Here is a 20,365-nt window from a genome sequence, read left to right as displayed (position 1 = left end):
GTCCCTGTCCCATGTTCAAGAGGTGCTACAATGGCACAAAATAATCAGGAGCAAAATATCAGACTTATTCCCCACCCCCACAAGAAAATTCAAATTTATGTAAAGACCACAAGCTCCTAAGTCACTTTGGCATTTTTGAAAATTCCTCTTCTAGATGCCTAAGTGTGGATGTATGTGCCTAATTTTAGGTACCCTTTTTTCAAATCTTGGCTCAAGTATGACATTTTGCTTACATTCACTTCACAGGGCTCCTTTTGAATGTGGAAAGAGCAGCATCCTTTGCAGCCAGGGCAACTCAGACTTTTCAGGGAGAAAGGATCAAGGTAGAGCCCTGAGTGGGACTCTGTAGAACCTGCAGTGGGTCTGGGATCCCAAAGGTCCCATACGACCTGCAGCCATAATAGCGGGAGCGGAATTAAAGAATAGTCCTATTCACGGCCCTAGATCACAGTAGAGGTGCATATATCTTTTATTTAAGTCTCACAGATGCAGCTGGTGGTTTAATGAAGCACTACAATATTGAGGCAGTTATTTTAATAAATGGAGTGACATTAGTGTTTATGTGGTTCCCCCCTTTCTGAGCCTGCCACTGATAAAAGAACACATAGGCAAACTAATAATAGTGCCTACAAGGCCATCACACTTTGTCAAGCACCCGTCTAGGGCTAATGATCCCAAAGAAAAGGATTTGATCCCAGCTTAAGGAAAGGGAGGGAAAGAGGAAGGAACAGAGACAGGCCACCCGCAGCCTAGAAGCCAGGACGTAAAAGATAGGTGGAGTGTGGGCAGAGGCAATTATTCTGTGCATTTGCACCTGTGCTGCTTTGCAACATTAAGAACATAAAAGCAGCCATACTGGGTCAGACCAAAGGTCCATCTACCCAGTATCCTGTCTTCTGACAGTGGCCAATGCCAGGGGTTTCCGAAGAAATGAACAGAACAGACAATCGCTGAGTGATCCATCCCATCGCCCATTCACCGCTTCTGGCAACCGGAAGGTAGAGTGACACAGAGCAGGGGGTTGCATCCCTGATCATCTTGGCTAACAACAATTGATGGACCTATCCTCCATGAACTTATCTCGTTCTTTTTTGAACCCTGTTATAGTTTTGGCCTTCACATCCCTAGACAAGGGAGTTCCACATTGTTTCAATGGACTACTGCAGTCTGGATAATATTACAGTTATTGGCTTGAAATATAGTGATATTGAGCACCCCAGCTCCCATTCACTTCAAAAAGGTAGCTACAGTTACCCACAACCTTTGAAATTCAGGCCACTAAATACTACATTTTTCATATACACACCTCAGAGATTCAAAAGATGGCTAGGCATCATTATCCTCATTTTATAGATGGGTAAACTGAGGCACCAAAAAGTACAGCAAGTGACTTGAGGTCATAGCAGGTGACTTAGCTGGGAACAGAACCCAGGTCTCCTAAACCCCCGTGATATGCTTTAGTCACTGGGCCATTTGGGAGACCATCCCATATTTGAAGAAAAAAAAAAAAAGTTTTGACAAATCCTCTCTCTCTCAAGCCTGCTTTAACTCCAGGCACACACTCTATTTTAGTCTTGACAGCTATGGGTTCTCTTGCACATTTACCCAGAACAGTTATCTGTTGTCACCAAGGGTCTCTTGGAAGTTCTGGGCTGGAAAGGTGTGAGGGATTCTATTCCATATCATCACTTGTCCACAGTCACTGAGCAGGAGACCACCAGACCCGGAGAAAGTGTGAAGCTAAGGTCCTCCTTGCCTAACTCTGGTGACTTACCCCAGGACACTTATGAGAACCAGAAGGGAGATTTTGCCAGAAGAGCTAGGCCAACATTCCACCATTCCTAGCAGCCATGCCCTCCGGCTTAGGTTACCATCAGATCATAGTATATCTGGGAAAGAATATCTGGCCCAGATCCATACAGAAATACTAGAGATATCTGGAATGCTTTCTAAAGGAACAGCTACAGGAAAAACCTGGTATACTTCGCTCATAATGTGAACATCTGAATGCTGAAACAATCTGGATAATCCAAAGCTCCTATGTTAGGAGAGAGAATGTTTTTAGGGGGATCTGAGCAGAGCAGCCTACTGCAATTAAGCTCACAGAGGCCTGGTCAGCTTCTCTACAGTTCAGAGTAATGTAGTAATTCCCTATCAAGAGAACCAAACTCCAGCCAGTTGGTCAGCAGAATTATTCAAGCTGGACCTGTCCGCCTTTCTAGAGTCAGAATCATTCACCACAGACTGAACAAGCAGAGGGGTTTGAGGCATGAACACAGAGACTAGACTTCACAGAAGTCACACCGGACGCTGTGTTCATGTTTCCAGACCGGTCATTGCCACATTTGGCAGCTTTTCTGAAATATGAGCTTTCATTTTAAATGTTTCCATTGGACTTTTCCCAAATACAAACGCAGTATAATTATAAACCTCCTAAGAGCTAACACACCCACTTCCCTCAGGTAGGAAATAATGTATTAGTATGGACAAGTCAACAAAATGTTCCATACATGGAAAAAGAAAGAGTGGCCCTATGTTTAACCTGAATGTACTGTGCGGTAGAATAATCCAGTGCCTTGCTGTCCTGTCTCCAGTCCTGTTTTGCAACAATCCCCCCCCCCCCCCCAAAAAAAGTTTAACAAATGGATACCAATAAATTCAAAGGCCAAAATTATCAAGAGTGATTAATAATTTTGAGAGCATGACTTGACACTCCATAAAGGGCCCTGATTTTCAGAGGGTGGGTGCTCAGCACTTCCTGGAAATCAGGCCTCTTTAAAGTGCTTCAAGTTGGGCACCCAAAAATTGAGCCATCCAAAATCACTAGTGACTTTTGACAGTCTTGACTATTTAGCTGTCTCTCTTGACTTATGCCTTCTCGGGGAGTACGGGGGAGAAAGATATCACTTTCAAACTCCTTTAGTCAAGAATTTACAAACAGGGGGAATCTCTGGTTTCCAAAGAACCTGATCCAGGAGGTTTGCTGTCTGATGCAGGGGATTACTTGGTTGGGTTTTTGAGGAGCAGCTTCCTAGAATCTGCATCTATTATGGCTGTGGCAACAGGCAGATCTTCATACAGTTCCGTAACATAACACACACTAGCTCCCCCTGCCTATATTCCAGCTGACATTGCTACAGACTCAGGGGAAGCAGCTCCCCCACTCCTCCAACTAAGAGATAGAGAATGACATGGTAATCCAAAGTCCAGGTTCACTAGGGAGGAAACATGACTGTACACAAAAGACCCAGATGGCATTTCACTTTCAGATTCAACTTGTCAGTGTCAGGAAATGCAAACAGCTTCTGAGCACTGTAGGGCCCAGAAAATGGATGTGAAACCCCAAAGCTCTGTGATCAGCTGTCCTACGTGGACTTGCTTCAGCTCAACTGGGAAGCACTAGATTAGCGACTACAGAGCCCAAAGGAATTTGTTGTCAGAGTAGTACAATGCATCTCCCCAAAACCTTCACTCCAAGATCTCAGGGGAAGATTTCCCCCCTTAAAAATTAGAGATCAAGCAGATGTGACACTAGACTGGGCAACCCATTGGGTTGTGCTACACGGGCAGTCCAGGTACAGTGAGGGTGAGTGCCCTAGGTAAAGGACAGTTACTTGTTCCTTAACTGGCGTTCTTTGAGATACGTTGCTCATGTCTATTCCATAGTAGCTGCGCGTGCTCGCCATGTTCACCGGTGCCAGAAGTTTTTCCCTTAGCAGTACCTGGAGGGGGAGCGCTGCTGTGACCCCTGGAGTAGTACCTCTATAGCACGCTATAAGGGGAGCCCTGCGCTCCCCCCACCCTCGGTTCCTTCTTGCCGGACCAACTCCGACAGAGGGGAAGGAGGGCGGGATGTGGATAAGACATGAGCAACATGTCTTGAAGAACGCCATTTACGGAACAGGAAACTGTCCTTTCTCTTCGAGTGCTTGCTCGTGTATTCCACAGTAGGTGATTGCAAGCTATGTCCGATGGAAGTGGGTAGGAGTTCACAGATTCCCTGGCTGAAGCACAGCTCCACCGAAACCAGCGTCTTCCCTGGCGTGGGAGACAATCGCATAGTGCGAGGTGAACGTGTGAACTGAGGACCAGGTAGCGGCTCGACAGATGTCCTGGATAGAGACATGGGCCACAAAGGCAGCAGACAAGGCCTGAGCCCTTGTCGAGTGCACCTTCACGATAGGTGGTGAGGGAACCCCTGCTAGGTCGTAGCGTTAGTGGATGCACGATATAATCCACCAGAAAAGCCTCTGGGTGGAGATCTGTTGACCCTTCATGCGCTCAGCTGAAGCAACAAATAGTTGCGAAGACCTGCGGAACGGCTTAGTCCGGTCCAGATAAAAAGGCAGTGCCCTGTGCACATCAAGCATATGGAGGCAGCATTCCTCGTTAGAGGCATGAGGTTTGGTGCAGAGGACAGGCAGGAAGATGTCCTGGCTCACGTGGAAGGCGGAGACCACCTTAGGGAGGAATGCAGGGTGTGGGCGGAGCTGAACCTTGTCCTTGTGAAAGACCATGTGGGGGGGGGGGGAGGGGTCGCAGGTCAGGGCCCTGAACTCTGAAACCCACTGGACTGATGTGATAGCCATGAGGAAGGCTACCTTCCATGAAAGGTGAGAGCAGGAGCATGTGGTCAGGGGCTCAAACGGGGGCACCGTGAGGCAGAACACCACCAAGTTTAGATCCTACTGAGGAACGGGGTTCTAGCAAACAGAAAGGACCGGTCTAGCCTGTTCATGGCATGGGAGAAAACCGAGCAGCCCTGGACCGGCGGATAGAACGCTGATATAGCTGCCAGGTGCAGCCTGACGGAGGAAGGTGCCAGACCCTGAGTTCTAAGGTGAAGGAGGTACTCAAGGATAAGTTGGAGCGGGGCAGACCCTGGGGAAGTACCCCGCCTGCCCGCCCACCTGGAGAACCTGGACCACTTTGCCGGGTAGGCTCGTGGATGGCTTCCTACTTTCTAGGAGAACACTCCTGACCCCTTCCGAACACCTTCTCTTCTCTGCATCTAGCCACTGAGCAGCCACAGTGTCAAATGGAGGGTGTCCAGATTGGGGTGGAGGAGGCAGCCCTGGTCCTGAGAGAGTAGGTCCGGGCGGAGTGGCAACAGCCACGGAGGAGCCACCAGCAAGCTCAGGAGGGTCCCGTACCAACGCTGCCGGGACCAAGCTGGTGCGATCAGGACGACGCATGCCTTGTCCATTTTCACTTTCTCCAAGACCTTGCCGATAAGGGGGAAAAGGGGAGAGGCATAGAGGAATTGACCCGACCACGGCAGGAGGAAGGCATCTGAGATTGTGTTCCTCCCCACCCCCCTATGGAACAGAACTGGTGGCAATGCTGGTTGTGTCAGGTCACAAACAGGTCTACTTGGGGAGTACCCCATGCTTGGAAGAGCTGGTAAGCGACCTCAGAGTGGAGCGACCACTCGTGTTGGGAGGAGAAAACCCTGCTCAAGCAATTGGCCTGTGTGTTGTTGACGCCTGGCAGGTGGAAAGCCTTCAGGGAGATGTCGTGGGCTATACAAAACTCCCAGAGCCTGAGGGCTTCCTGTAGAGGGCCGAGGACCTCGCCCCGCCTGTTGATATAAAACATCGCAGCGGTTTTGTCCGTGAGTACTCTGACCACCTTGCCGCGCAATTGTGAGCTGAATGCCACACAGGCTAAGCCTATTGCCCTGAGTTCCCTGACATTTATGTGAAGGGACAACTCCGAGGCCGACCACATCCCTTGGGTCTGTGAGTTCCCTAGGTCTAGCGAGGGGTTCAGGTCCCAGAAGGGAATCCCCTGGAGCATACTGACGGGGCAGGACCACCATTTTAGTGAAGTGATCACCGGCACCGGTACTGTGAGGACTTTGTCCAGCCTGTCCCAGGCCTGGGAGAACTCTGAGGCCAGCCAGAGTTGGAGGGGCCTCATCCAAAGTCTGGCATGGTGGACCACGTACGTGCATGCCACCATGTGGCCCAGGAGCTGCAGGCATGCTCTGGCCGTGATCATGGGGAACTCCACGACTGAGGCTATGAGCCCCTTCAGGGTCTGGAACCTGCCCAGGGGAAGCGAGGCTGTGGCCTTGGCGGCATCCAGGAGAGCACCTATGAATTCTATGCGCTGCATTGGAACCAATGTCGACTTGGCCTCGTTTACTAGGAGGCCTAGGTCGGCACACGTAGCCAAAAGCAGCTCCGCATGGTCCCGTACCGAAGACCGTGAGCTGCCCTTCAGCAGCCAGTCGTTGAGGTAGGGAAATATCTGGACCCCTCAGCATCTGAGGTAGGCCGCCACGACTGCCATACACTTTGTGAATACCCTTGGCGCGGTGGACAGACCAAATGGGAGGACCGTAAACTGGTAGTGGTCCTGTCCCACCAAGAAACGAAGGAAATGTCTGTGCCCCTCGAATATATGGATATGGAAGTATGCATCCTGAAGGTCCAGGGCTGCATACCAGTCACCAGGGTCCAGAGAGGGTATGATACATGCCAGAGAGACCATGCGGAACCGGCATTTGGCCATGAACCAATTGAGGTGTCGCAAATCCAGGATAGGCCTGAGCCCCCTTTTCGCCTTCGGGATAAGGAAGTAATGGGAGTAAAACCCTTTCCCCCAGAACTCCCTTGGAACTTTCTCCACTGCTCCCAAGCTGAGGAGCCGACCCACTTCCTGCTCTAGCAGGGATACATGTGATGGGTCCCCCCCGCCGTCCCAGGGAGAGGAGTGAGAGGGCAGGGATGAGACAAACTGTAGCATGTAGCCCTGGAAAATGGTGTTGAGAACCCAACGGTCCGATGTTATTCGGGACCATTCCACAAGGAAGGCACACAAGCGGTTGCTGAAGGCAAACTTTATTGGTAGTAGTGTCCTCTCAGGAGGTACCCTCCTGCAACCAGTCAAAAACGCCTCTTGCCCTGCTGCTTGCCCCTCGAGGGCCCAGGCTGCGGGGCAGAGCGAGACTGCCTCTGAGGTTGCCTCTTTTGGATCTCTTATAGGCGGGCTCATATCTTGGCTGGGGAGCCGGGGCGGGAGCCTGCAGCTTAGGCTTGTCCTTGGCAGGCAGGACATAAAGCCTGAGGGTTTGCAGGGTAGTACACGAGTCCTTCATGCCATGAAGTTTCACGTCTGTTTGTTCCGCGAACAGGTCCCTGCCATTGAAGGGAAGATCCTGCATCACAGACTGCACCTCCATGGAGAGCCCGGACAGCAGTAGCCACGACGCTCTGCGCATGGACACCGCCGAGGCCATGGACCGAGCAGCCGTGTCACCTGCATCCGATGCTGCCTGCAGAGCAGCCTTTACGGCAGCAGCACCCTCCTCCACGAGTGCCTTAAATTCCTTCCTTTCACGCCCCGGAAGGGAGGGTCTGAATTTGGGCAGTGACCCCCACAAGTTAAACTCATAACAGCTGAGGAGGGGTTGGTGGTTGGCCACCTGGAGCTGGAAACTGGATGACTAATAAAGCTTCCTACCAAACGAGTCCAGCCTTCTAGAGTCCTTATCCCTTGGAGGCCTGGATAGTGAGGTGGAGGGAGCCTCCGACATCCCTGCTACCGAACGAGCCCCTGGGTGGGCATGCATGGGGGGGGTCAGGGGGTCTGCTGGCACCACTGTCCCTGCCATGGGGGCCCTTGCCACTGACCGTACTGCGGAACCAGCAGCACCAGCTGGTCGGGTTGGCTGGGCTGGGACATAGGGGGCCGCGGGTGGGTCAAGGTTACCAACGACCTATCAGTACCATGGGAGCGGTACGATTGATGGTGCAGAGAACGACGTCTGCCACGGGATCGGGACTCCAACATCGAGGAACGGTGCTGCCTCGAGCCACTACTTCGAGCCACTGCGACGCCTAGATCCGTGACGACGCGGAGCTGGTGATCCCCACCGGGAGTCGTGGGCACGGTGCCTCGAGGAGAGAGCGCTGGAGTGCGAACGGCGACGGAGCCCGCGTCGGGAGCAGCTACAGTAGCTCCGACGAGACGAGGAGCGCGTACGGCGCCTGTGCCTGTCCCTGTCCTGTTGATACTCTCTGCTCAGTGTGGAGCAGTGCCTGGAACTCCGATCCAACGGTACCCAACCAGACTACCTAGTGGGTGATGAAAGCGGAGGCTGGAGACTGTGCCCTGACAGGACGCTGAGCGGGACCGAGAGCAGTCCCCTAACCGGGATCTGCATCGGGTCAGGGTCGGGGTCAACTGCCTAGAGCCCAGTGGCGGCTTGCCTCTAGAGTGGGGCCTGGGCGCCGGTGGTGCCCCGGGTACCTGCAGAGTCATAATGTCTCAGACCGCCTGCAGGGCCTCCGGCCATCCAGAGAGACCTGAGTCGACGCAACCGGGCTGCTCCGCTCAATATGAGTCGGAGCTCTGGAGCCCAGGGGGGAACTGGGGCTGCCCAATTTGGGTCTAGCCTCTCCCCTTGCTTTCTCTTGACACCGCTGAGAAGACAGGGGCTTTCTCTGTTTCTGAGATGGTGAGCAGTGCCGGCCACCGGAAGGTGCCAGGGGATCACTGCGTACCGAAGACGAGGTGCCCAGTGCCGAATCCGCTCGGCGCACCGGGGTTGGGGCCAGTGCCGACTCCATGAGAAGGGCCCGAAGTCTAATGACTCTTTCCTTGTTGGTTCTAGGTTTGAAGGACCTGCAGATCTTACAGCAGTCGCTAATGTGGGATTGACCCAAGCAGCGGAGACAGTCGGTGGGCAGGTCACTTCTGGGCATCCAACGCCTGCAAGAGTCACACGATTTAAACCCTGGGGCACGGGGCATGCCCTGGCCCGAACACTAACTAACTGAACTGAAACTTGTTGAACTAACACACACAGGTACCACTAACAACGAATGACGAGTTCTGGGATGAGCTGCAGCGAAGTGAAGCTGGAGCAAGTAGTTCCGATGTACCCTCACTGGCGGCAAGAAGGAACTGAGGGTGAGGGGAGTGCACGGTTCCCCTTATAGCACGCTATAAAGGCACCACTCCAGGGGTCGCAGCAGCGCTCCCCCTACGGGTACTGCTAAGGGAAAAACTTCCGGCACCGGTGCACATGGCGAGCATGAACACCTACTGTGGAATACACATGAGCAAGCACTCGAAGAACTGTAGCATGGGCAGTGTCAGAAACCGTCTATAGTTCTGCTTGTTCCAGGGGTCGGAAATACGGCACAAGGTGACGCTTGCAGCCACTTATGCATCCACAGAATCAGACACCCATTAGCATCTCACCTGATGCTGGGTAAAGGCTTTGATTGTAGATTCTGGGGTGAAGGGAAGCAGGGAGTCCTACAGGAAAAAATGACTTAAAACCATGAGAGTGGCCTGATTTTAGTGAGAGTGGAAACATTTTGGTGTGTTACTGATACCTGTAGCCTCTTCCTCCTGTTCACACAGGGCTGGATACAGGGCCCATTGTACTCAAAGGGCCTCTCCATTTACTTCAGTTTGAGTTGGATCAGGCCTAGGGAGAGGAATTGGAGAGACCAGGTAGCTGCGTCTAGAACAGGACTCTAGCTGAGTCTAGAACAGGACTCATTGTCCAAGGCAGCTCTTACCACTGGGCTCAGGAACAGCTTCACACAGGTGCCAAAGGCCTACGCTCTTATTAGTTCAAGGTGCCACAGACTAATCCAAGAAGAGAGAGGGAGACACTCGGAGGAGCCCCAGAAAGTGGGGCAAAGAGGGGAGTTCACACACAGCATTGTAAAAATTTTGCTGTGCTGTTCAGCAAGCGCCCCAGGAAGGGTGGAGGAAACAACTTAGGCAAGCTCAGCAAGGCCTGGAGAAGGGTACAATGCTAAACCATGTTTACACACTGCCCTTGGAGTAGGAAAGGCACCAGTGAGAACAGCAGCATCCCATATCACAATTTGTCGCAAGCAGCAGCACTTCTCCAACTCCAGCCCGAAGAAACATCATTTTCAGACAAAAAAATCCTACTATACATTTATTGTACGACTTTCAAGAGAGGATTTATCTTTAAACCCCTCCCTCCGGTAACCTCTCTCTCACGTCATGTTCTTTGTCCAAACCGCAACTGAAAAACGTTTGGGGCAGTGACGGTCTCTCTGCACTCTGAAGCAAATACATAGAATCATAGAATTGCAGGGCTGCAATGGACCTTGAGAGGTCATCTGGTTCAGCCCCCTGTGCTGCAGCAGGACCAAGTAAACCTAGACCATCCCTGACAGGTGTTTGTCTAACCTGTTCTTAGAAACCTCCAATGATGGGGATTCCACAACCACCCTTGCAAGTCTATTCCAGTACTTCACTACCCTCATAGTTAGAAATTTTGTCCTAATATCTAACCTAAATCTCACTTGCTGCAGATTAAGCCCATTACTTCTTGTCCTACCTCCAGTGGACACAGAGAACGGATCACCATCCTCTTTATAACAGCTCTTAACGCAGTTGAAGACACATCAGGCCCCTCCTCAGTCAAGACTAAACATGCCCATTTTTTAAACCTTTTCCTCATAGGTCAGGTTTACTAAACTTTTTATCATTGTTGTTGCTCTCCTCTGGACTCTCTCCAATTTGTCCACATCTTTCGTAAAGTGTAACACCCAGAATTTTTAAAGACAGGTACTGTATTTGCCCTTCTCTAGTCCTCTGGGACCTCACATGTCCTCCATGAGTCCTCAAAAAATAATTGCTAACAATTCCAAGACTGCTTCAGCTTATTCCTTAAGTGCCCTAGAATGCATTTCATCAGACCCTGATGACTTGAATACATGTAACTTATCTAAATATTCTTTTACTTGCTCTTTCCCTATTCTGACTTGCATTCCTTTCCCCTTGCTGTTAAATGTCTTAAGTATCTGGTCACAATTTACCTTTTTAGTGAAGACTGAAGCAAAATTGTCTGAGGAAACACCTATTAAATGGAAATGAAAAAACAGCTCATTTGCAGTCAGTTCATAATTCACTTGAGAAAAGGAAGTTACCCATCAAGCTGACTCCCCGCTGTGGGTTAGCTCACTCTGACAGCAAAGTGGGGAGAGTAGGAATCTCTCAGAACATTCCTACAGAGCCCATGTTGTTTCCTGATGTTGATTCCTGATGTTTCCATGTTGTTTCATGATCTCACACCTGTGACCTGCTATTATGCATAGACTAGAGCAATGCTTGGGTTGACTGCATATACAAAGTGCTAATGGTTACGCTGTTCCTGTTCCTCACAGGCACGCACTACAGCAGTGGTGGGCAACCTGCGGCCCATCAGGGTAATCTGCTGGCAGGCTGCGAGACAGTTTGTTTACATTGACTGTCCGCAGGCATGTCCGCAGCTCCCAGTGGCCGCAGTTCACCGTTCCCGGCCAATGGGAGCTGCGGGAAGTGGCGCGGGCTTCAGGGACGTGCTGGCCGCGGCTCCCATTGGCCGGAAACGGCGAACTGCGGCCACTGGGAGCTGCAGGTGGCCGTGCCTAAGGATGGTCAATGTAAACAAACTGTCTTGTGGCCCGCCAACGGATTATCCTGATGGGCCGCATGTGGCCCACGGGTTGCCCACCACTGCACTACAGGATAGCACCACGCACTCACAGTGTCACACACAATTCTGTGGGTTTAAAGTGCCATTCTGTACATGAAAGGACTCTAAAAATGGTACTGTGTGGTCCCTGGCTCTGTCTCTTGCTGATTCCAGATCAAAAGTGCTCACTCTCTTAAAAAACAAAACTTATTTGAACTACCAGCCCTTCAAACTCATGCCGAGATGCAAGAATCAAGCTGGGTTCATTTTCTTATGCACTATCATCTGTTTACATAAAAGTAAACAATATGAGGAAACAACATGGGCACAGTTGGGTCTCAAATAACCATGCTTATTAAAAAGACACACACATGCCAGGCCTAGCTACATACATGCTGCTGCATGACTATTTCTGAAGGCTACTAACACAGAACATGGTGAGAAACACTAGTGAGCTCACACACTGTTTAAATGGATGCAACCCTATTCCTATGCACGATAGGCCTCATTGCCAGTAACAGCGTTTCTGAAGGCTTGATGACACCTGTGCAGCCCCAGTTGCCTTCAGTGGGCTTGCCAAACTGTTTGGAACAATTGTCCTGATGATGCACAAGGAGGAATAGAAACAAATTCACCCTCTCAGTGGTGCTGGCTCCAGCTGGGCTAACTCAAGTAAAAAGCAGGGGAAAAAAAATCATTTTTGATTTCTAATTACAACAGATTTATATCCACAGACAGGATCAGTGGAGTGAGAAGGTGCCATTTTTATATAGTCACTTTTCAGTACAAGCCACACCTAAGTAGTAAATATGTGTGTGCTTTTAATCTCAGAGTAGAGCCCAGTGTGTGGGAAACCGTGCATGCCACATGACAACATAAAACCTGCCCTAAAGAGTTTGCAATCTGATGATGCAAACTGTGTCTGCACAGCACCTAGCACAACGGAGCCCCATTCTGGGTTGATCCCTAGGCGTAATAAATATGATTAATAATAACAGTAGACACGATGGAGCAAGCGACAGTTACAGGCAACAGGTGGGGGAAATAGGAGGCTGTGCAGACAATGGGTTAGAAAAGGTCACGTAGGTACTTGGTTATTATGGATGCATCTTTTTATAAAATCCATTCCCCCTCTATTTGTGTAACCCAGGCTGGCCCGGTGTAGATCTTTGTGCTCCCCGCCGCACCAGCAGCTCCTTCACCTAAGCAGTAGAGAGCTGGACAGTATATTATTTCTTTTCCCATAAAAAATAACTCAACAAAAAACAAAAACACTTTTTGTCATTTCCATTGAAAGTCCCCCCCAGCCCCCCCTTTAATTTTGGATGAAAAACTGGCAGATGAAATTTTTGAAATATTGACTGCAGGAAATCAAAACATTTGCAAAAACTTGTCAAAAGTAGTCATTTTCTGTTAAAAACCATTTTGATCGGCTCTACAGAGGTTACAGAAGAGTCTGCTACAACCACTATGTAGAGCACCTCATCCTAAAGATCAGGCTGTAGGTTCTTGTACTTTGACCATCCCAGGTTCAAAACCCACTGTTACCTCATGTAAGAACAGTTACATATACTCCTTGCACACTCTAAAAAGCCCTTCTCTGGAAGAGTGCTTGCTCACTCAACTCCCTCTTGCTCCCACTGCCCTGCTGTCACCCTCCACCACACCAAGCATCTCTCCTCTCCAAACCCCATCCAGACACACCAAAATGTATTATTTAACATTATCATTGCAGCATACGGGTCTGCGTGCTGCTCCTGGTGAGTAAAGGAACAGCTGAATTTACAACAATCGACCAGGGCAACCCAGGCCCTGAGGGGAAAGAGGAGTGAGCTGATTGAATATGGTGATGGGGATGGCACTATGCAATCATTTAACTCCTGGTATAGGGAAACCCAGTAAGAGCCAGCATAAGCTCCAAGCCTGCAGACTGTCTGATTTTCACTCTGTTATTGGAGGTGACATTCCTGGATTCCTCTGATGTGAACTTGAATGCAACCATGGCCATGGAAATCCAGAAACGGGAGCTTTGGCGGAAGCAGTCAAGCAACAACCAGGCAGGAGCTTCCTAGTTTTGCTACAGGGTTAATCTCTTCCTCTTCTCTCCACAAGGATCCTACCCAGAGATAGGGTGACCAGACAGCAAGTGTGAAAAATCGGGACAGGGGGTGAGGGGTAATAGGAGCCTATATAAGAAAAAGACCCAAAAATCGGGACTGTTCCTATAAAATTGGGACATCTGGTCATCCTACCCAGAGGACACCAGAAGGCAGACTATGGGAAGCACTGTATAACACTCACCAGGGCAGCAGAAAGGGCCTTGCAGAGACACTCCCGGCAAGGCTGAACAGGAGAGGGGCAATCTGGCCAGAGATGTGCCATCAGCCAGCTGTTTCCAAGAGCGGCGTGGGGCCACAGCATGCAGGCAGCCTGCCTGAGCCCTGCTATGCCACTGGACTTTTAGCGGCCCAGAGATTACGATCGAGTGGCAGAGGCTCCAGGATCGACCAGTTGATTGCGACTGTATAGAATTATGAATTTGACACTGAATTGTATAGAATTATGGATTTATTTTTGCCGGGAGGGGGGGGGGGGGCTTAGCCCGAGGCCCTGGGCTGCAGCCCCTAAAGCCCTTGCATTAATCCGGCCCTGGCCATGAGCCCACTCTTTTTTTTAAAATGGACTAACTCGCATTAACATTGCTGTTTGTGAAACAGGCCACTGCGCCAGCCTGAAAGCAAGGTGCCCTGCCATCAGGATGCAGCCCCTGAAAAATACCTTGTGCCAGCTACTCGGGACACAGGCACATCATGGGTATGAGTGGGGGCTGGCACTGCCTTAGCCATTACAACAAGCGGAGCACAGCACTGTTACTAGTGCAGGATTCTCACAGGCTGGGGGCACTGGTGCTTGTCCATTTTAAGGCCAGAGGAACTATTATGCTGACCGCCCAGTCTGAGCTCCGGCCTAACACGGGCCCTCCGCAGAACCTCGCCCCGCCACTGCGGCATCGAGCCAGTGACCTGAGGCGGAGCGCCAACACCTCTCGGAAAAACAGCCGACGGGCGGTAACCCACGGCTCAGCCCCACGCTCTAGCTCCCGCAGAGTTACAAGCGCTCGCTGCCGCGCTCTCTGTGCTGGGGGGGGCCGCACACCGGGAGAGGGATAAAGACACGTCGGTCGTCACTAGCGCCCCCGCCCTGGTTTGGAGGCAGGTGGCACCGGGGCGAGAGAGGGGAATTGGGGGGGCGAAGGTCGGGTTGAAACCCACCTTCCGGTACAGCCTCTGGGCATCTCGCTCCGCAGCCTGAGACCCACCAGCCCGCCCCGCCGAGCGCACAGGCCGCCCTGCCCCGTGGCCGGGGGGGGTTCAGGAGCGAAGCCCGGCCACGGGCAGGCGCCACCCCGGCTCCCGGGCCCCTGCAGCCTCCGGGGCGCTGCCGGCCGCTCGCCAGCCGGATTCCCCGCGGGCTTCCCCGCCCCTCGCGCAGAGGGAGCCCCGGCGGCGGCTCCGGCCCGGCTCCCGCGGCAGGGGTGGGATGCAGGCGGAGCTCCGGGGCCGGCTGCGGAGCGGGGGCGCCCGGGGGATACTCACCGCGCGCCGCTGCCTGCGGGGCCCGGGCAAACGCGCAGCCCCGGCCTGCGGAGCTCGGCAGCCGCCGGGTGGGGGGAGCTTCCTCCGCTCTCCCTCCAAACCGCTTAAAGAGACAGCGGCCGCTTTGTGCTCCGGCGCCGCGCGGGCCCCCGGGCGCTGGGGGAGGGGGGCGGGACCGAGCCCAGGGCTGGATCGCAGCGCGGGGGGGGGGGCCCCTGCGGGGAGATGCTGGGGGAAGGGACCTGGCAACTGCTCCCAAAGGGGACACCGGGGGAGGAAATTAGGGCCAAGCCCCAGAGCAATATGGGGGAGGGTGGGAGAGTCCCAAGCCGGTGTGTGTGCTGGGGGGGGCGGGGAGGGGGGGTGAATTTATTTATTTACCACCCAGGGACAATTGCATCGCGTGCCCGTGGGGGAGACAGCGCAGAGCTGCTAGCAGGGATTGCCAGGGAGCCCATCGCTGTGGCATCGAGCCATCAGGCAGGCACAGCCCTTGGGTAAAGGCCTAGGCCCACTAACATGCTGCTGGGAGGGGGAAGGGATCCCTGCCGAAGGGCCAAGAGCAAGCGGAGCTGCCCCGCGCGGAGGGAGTGGAGAAGTGGAGCCAGGTTCATGGCTGTGCGTGGGGGGAAGGGAGCCGTTCCTAGGGCGGCCAGTCCCAAAACGCTGCAGGCTGGTGGGTGGCTGCACTGTGCCAGCAAGACGCGACTCAACCGTGCCCAGGAATTTCCCCCGTGCACAGGTGAGCAAAGAGGACGCCACCTCCCGCTTGCAGGGGGGCCCCTGCTGCTATCTCCGGGGGAAATCACCAACACTTGACGCAACTGGCTGCTGTCTCATGCGGCTCGAACAGGAGGCTCGGCCCCCTAGGCTCAGGTCCCCGCAGTTAAGCAAAAGAGGAACCGCTCAGCAAATATTTCAGCAGGCCAGGGCTGCCTCGGTTCTGTCTAACCCCGCAGCGTTTCGTGCAGGGGCAAGGCGGGGAGAGAGGTGAAATCAGACACAGTTCCAGGCTCGGTGCTGCTCGACAGAGGGGTCCCCACTCTGATCCTAGCTGGGGAGTTTTTTGGTGACCAAGATTACATTTTGGCTTGAAAATTAAGTATTATCAACCCTATTCATTCAATAGTAATAAGGTCCCCTCGCCTTGTAAATAAAGAGATTTTTTAAACCAATCACCAGTGTTTTGAATAATAAGGGGGGTGCTTTTTTTTCTTTGCTGGTTTCTGAGCCTTTAGGCTGCACTTACTGCATGCTTCTAGCTTTTCTTTACCACCATACCGACTAGACACCTCAAAGAAAAAGGAAGTGAAAACTAACATTCTCAGCTGATTAGCGCTGGACCAGGCTAGAAGGGCATTCGAGCTCCCCCAGTACTTCTGGCAAAGGAGGGGGGCTAGGCCCCAGGCCCAGCAGCTGCCACCTACAGCCCAAGCCACGCCCAAGACACCGTGAGTGGCCCTGGGCCCCAGGGCCCACATAGAAGGCCCTGGGCTGGGGAGTCTGTCCCAGAGTGTCAGTGCTGTGGAATGGGAGGGCAGGCCTTGGCACTTCCCCAAACCCCCTGCAGGAGGAGGGACCATGCAGCACCAGGGCTTTGCACAGAGAACAGCGTGCTCGGGATCCGCAGATACCTCCCCCTGTGCTTTCTGGGCTGTGGCCTGCCCTGGTTCCAGGGGCCCAGGCTTGGCACATCTCAGCAGAGGGGGAATTACTATGGAGCCCCCAGCACCCCTGTAGAAAGCCCCAGTGGCTACCCTGCCTGGGACAAGGATTCAGGGAAGTGCTAGGGCCTCCCATCCCAGCCCGCAGCACATGGACTCTAGCAGGCGCTTCCTTATTGGAGAGGGACATGGGCACCCTTGTCTCTTACTTCCTGTGGGGGGGGTGGGTCCTTGGCTGCAAGGCTCTCTGCACTTCTGTCTTGGACATGGCCAGGGAGGCAGCAGCTGCTGGATCTCTGCTCAGACCCAGCTGGGGCGGGACCTTAGCCCCCCTCTGTTGAGCCTTCTCCCTCCTTCCTCTGTAATCAATGCTACTGACTCTGCCTTCGTTCCCACAAGACACTGCGGGGGAGGGAGGGGTGCAGGAGGCAGGAAAGGAGCCTTTTACTGCTCCACAGGCCGAAAGGTCCCAGCTGGAGTATCGTGACATCCCGCTTCCCCTTTGCTGCTCCTAAGCAAGTAGATCCAAACAGGTGTCAACAAAAGGACTCAAGCCCTGCCCCAATCATATGACTCCAGCTACTGGGGCTTTAAGAAATACACCATTTCCAGAGTTGGCAACCTTCACAGTCCATGGCCATTTTCCTCTCTTTATGTCCATCTCCCCATGTCCAAATGATCCTTCACCCTTATGGAGAATGTAAGAGACAGTAGTACATTTTATCCATGGAGTTTGTTTTTTTGGGACAACCTTATAGAAATCTATAGGATGATTCAAAAAAACCTATAGCAAGGAGATCATTCTTCATTAAATTCTATAGGGTTTTAGACTAAGTTCTACAGAAAAGTGGTTTTCAAACTTTTCCATACTGGGGACCTCCCCCTCCCATCTAGCCCTCTGGAAGGACAAAGTTGGCTGCAACTGCAGGTTGAGAATCCCTGCTCTAAAGCTGTATTAGTTTCATTCCTGTTACATTCCATAGGATTTTTCCATAAAGTTGAGAGTGTAGGGAACACTCCCCCTCCCCCAATTTTGAGGCGTTCCTCACTGGAAAGGGGGGTTAAGGAGAGTGGAGTTTTCCTGCTCTTGTGGCAGGTGTGAAGTCCCCTGCTGTGATGCTGATAGGGAGCCCTTTGAGGTCTCCTACCTTGAAAGGTGTCTCACTTGGGCCTGTGAAGCAGCACCCTTTAAGGAATAAGCCTGCCCTCTCCTGTACATGGGACCTAGAGATGCACTTACTTAACCCATCAACCACACACAACATTCATTGCAAGAACTGTTAACAAAACAAATTGTGTGTGTGATAGAAGTCACAGAGACAGCTTTCCATTAACACACAGTTCCCCTTTCGTGCTTGCTATGGTTACCCCCCTAGTAAGTTAAGGGTGTTTGGAGAAATTGTTTTGTCTGGAAAGTGGTTAGAAAACCCAAGATATTTGGCTTTCCCACTTACAGTAGCTGTAAGAGAGAGAGATCCATGCCCTCACTGAAAATCCCCCCCCCCCCCCCCCAAAATCAATCTTGGGCACACAGGCCCCATGCCATAAAAGAGCCTTCACCAATCATGGCCTCATACCCCGACTGTATCATGTCACATCCCCACACATCAGTCCCTAGAAAGGACCTTACCTCTCCCCTGCCCTCCCCGTCCATCCCTTCACGGTGATGTTGTTATAAACCTCCCTCTAACCCTTTACCTGAGCCACTGCGGAACTCAAAGCACTTGCAAATGATCCACTCCTCTTTTGGCTTCGACTCTCACCTTCTGAAAAAGGGCCCAGCAGAATGGGTGGGGTGAATAAGTAAGGCTGCGTGTGGGGGATGAGACAGCAGCATGTTGCAAAATGTATACGCTGCAAAATATTTCCTCTTCCTGGAGTGCTCTTTCATATAAATGGAAAGTGAAAGCAAAAACTACTGCCACCCTGAGCTCCTGATTTGGGTCTCCTGTCTTTTCATGGTGGTCTCTTCCTCTTCTTACAACCTCCAGGTGCACGTAGCCAACCTGTGGTAGATATAGGGAGTGTAGCCTTCCTCTACCTAGGGGTCCTTTCCAGGCCAGGCGTATTTGTTTCCTGAAGTGGAAAAACCAGAATCCTTTGTCAGGCTCGTCTTATTATTTGTATTATAGTAGCACCTGGAGGCCCCAACTGAGCTCAGAGCCCCATTGTGCTACGTGCTGTACAGACACAGTGGGAGAGAGCCCCTACCACTGTTACAATCTAAACAGACAAGACGGGGGAGGGGAAGCAAATATCTCCATTTTACAAACAACTCTGTGGCACAGAGCTGGGAAGTGATTTGCCCAAGGTCACAGAGCAGGTCACTTGCAAAGCTGGGAATTTAACTTAGATCTCAACTCCCAATCCAGTGCCTTAACCAGAGACCATCTTTCCTCTCTATCCATCTTCCTTTTGAACAACAGGAGAGAGGCCCCCTACAAGCCAAATATAGCCTCTTTGGCTGACACCAGGGAAATCTCTCCCAGGGCAACTGTAGCTGCCTCCACAGTGGAGTAAAGACCAGAGCCAGTCAGGACAGACATTTGGTGTCAGAGCATTTGACACCAGCTTACAAGGATCTATCACAGGGCTGGCCAACCTGCACCTGAGAAGGAGCCAGAATTTACCAGTGTACATTGCCAAAGAGCCACATTAATATATCAGCAGCCCCCCCATCAGTTCACCCCCCCCCGCCCCGCCTGCCAGCAGCCCTGCTGATCAGAGCCTACCCCTCCTTCCTCCTGTGGCATGAAGGAGGCTCTGGGGGGAGGGGGAGGAGTGAGGGCGAGGCAGGCTCAGGGAAGGGGTCAGGAAGGAGTGGGGGCCTTGGGGTGAAGGGGTGAAGTAGGGGCAGGGCCTGTGGCAGAGTCAGGGGTTGAGCAGTGAGCACACCACCCTCCTCCCCCCCCGGCACACTGGAAAGTTGGCACCTTTGTTGGTGTCTGTGCAAGGAGCTGCATATTAGCTTCTGAAAAATGCATATTAGCTTCTCTGGAGCCACAGGTTGGCCACCTCTGATCTTTCTATATTAAAAAGATTAGAGCTGTTTCCCCTCTGCCACCTGGAGGGCAGACGTGATGGCATCCCCAGTCAGTCAGTCTGTGGAGAAGGAGCTGTCAAACAGTGAGGAATAATCTAGTCAGCACAAAGCCAGTGTGTCACATCAGCCCCTCCCAGCCTCATCAGCATAGCAGGGCAGCTTGTATTTTCCAAAACATGGTTTATTTACTTACTGTAAAGAAGAATAGAAGTTTGCACGAAGCTTTACTTTCAACATTTAGGATTTCCCCAGCTGGGATTCTCCCAACGGCCTGTAAATTTCCTGATGGGTGAACAGGGCAATGACAGATCTGGTGACTTGCTTAGTCATATGCTCAGTCAGCAGTGTCACTGGGATTAGAAACCAAGTTTCTTTGTGCTCCCAGCCCCTTTGTTCCAACCCTGTATCACATGGGCTCATTCATTAAGGGAACATCACCTACCAGTTGCGGCCAAAGCCTGTTCTCTTAAAACAGGTATAACTCAGACTGGAAGGCTCTCTCCACTGAAGGCAAACAGACTAGTCTCTGAATCCTTCCAATCTGTTGCAGATATTGCTCCACAGCTGCAGATACTGTAGCTAATCAGCCCCGAAGATGCAC

At 52.1% G+C, this 20,365-nt stretch overlaps 1 protein-coding gene across 7 annotated transcripts in view; it reads right to left on the bottom strand.

The window, feature by feature from the left end:
- Positions 1 to 18,550, bottom strand: part of BID (BH3 interacting domain death agonist) — a 536,402-nt gene extending 517,852 nt beyond the window's left edge. For 2 of the 7 annotated variants that reach the window (XM_073319890.1, XM_073319908.1), the window contains exons 1-2: positions 15,058 to 15,196; positions 13,763 to 13,982 (exon numbers count right to left, since the gene is read on the bottom strand). The gene's annotated coding sequence lies outside the window, so the exon portion shown is untranslated. Of the gene's footprint in view, positions 1 to 13,762; positions 13,983 to 14,733; positions 14,850 to 15,057; positions 15,199 to 18,419 lie in introns of those variants that run through there. The other 5 variants (XM_073319880.1, XM_073319898.1, XM_073319915.2 and 2 more) reach the window with 4 other exon arrangements.
- Between the last annotated feature and the right edge of the window lie 1,815 nt (positions 18,551 to 20,365).

The sequence above is a fragment of the Lepidochelys kempii genome, chromosome 1 (assembly GCF_965140285.1).
Source record: "Lepidochelys kempii isolate rLepKem1 chromosome 1, rLepKem1.hap1, whole genome shotgun sequence".
NCBI classification, from domain to species: Eukaryota; Metazoa; Chordata; order Testudines; family Cheloniidae; genus Lepidochelys; species Lepidochelys kempii.
Note: the sequence above shows the minus strand (reverse complement) of the source record. Positions and strands in the feature narration are given on the sequence as shown.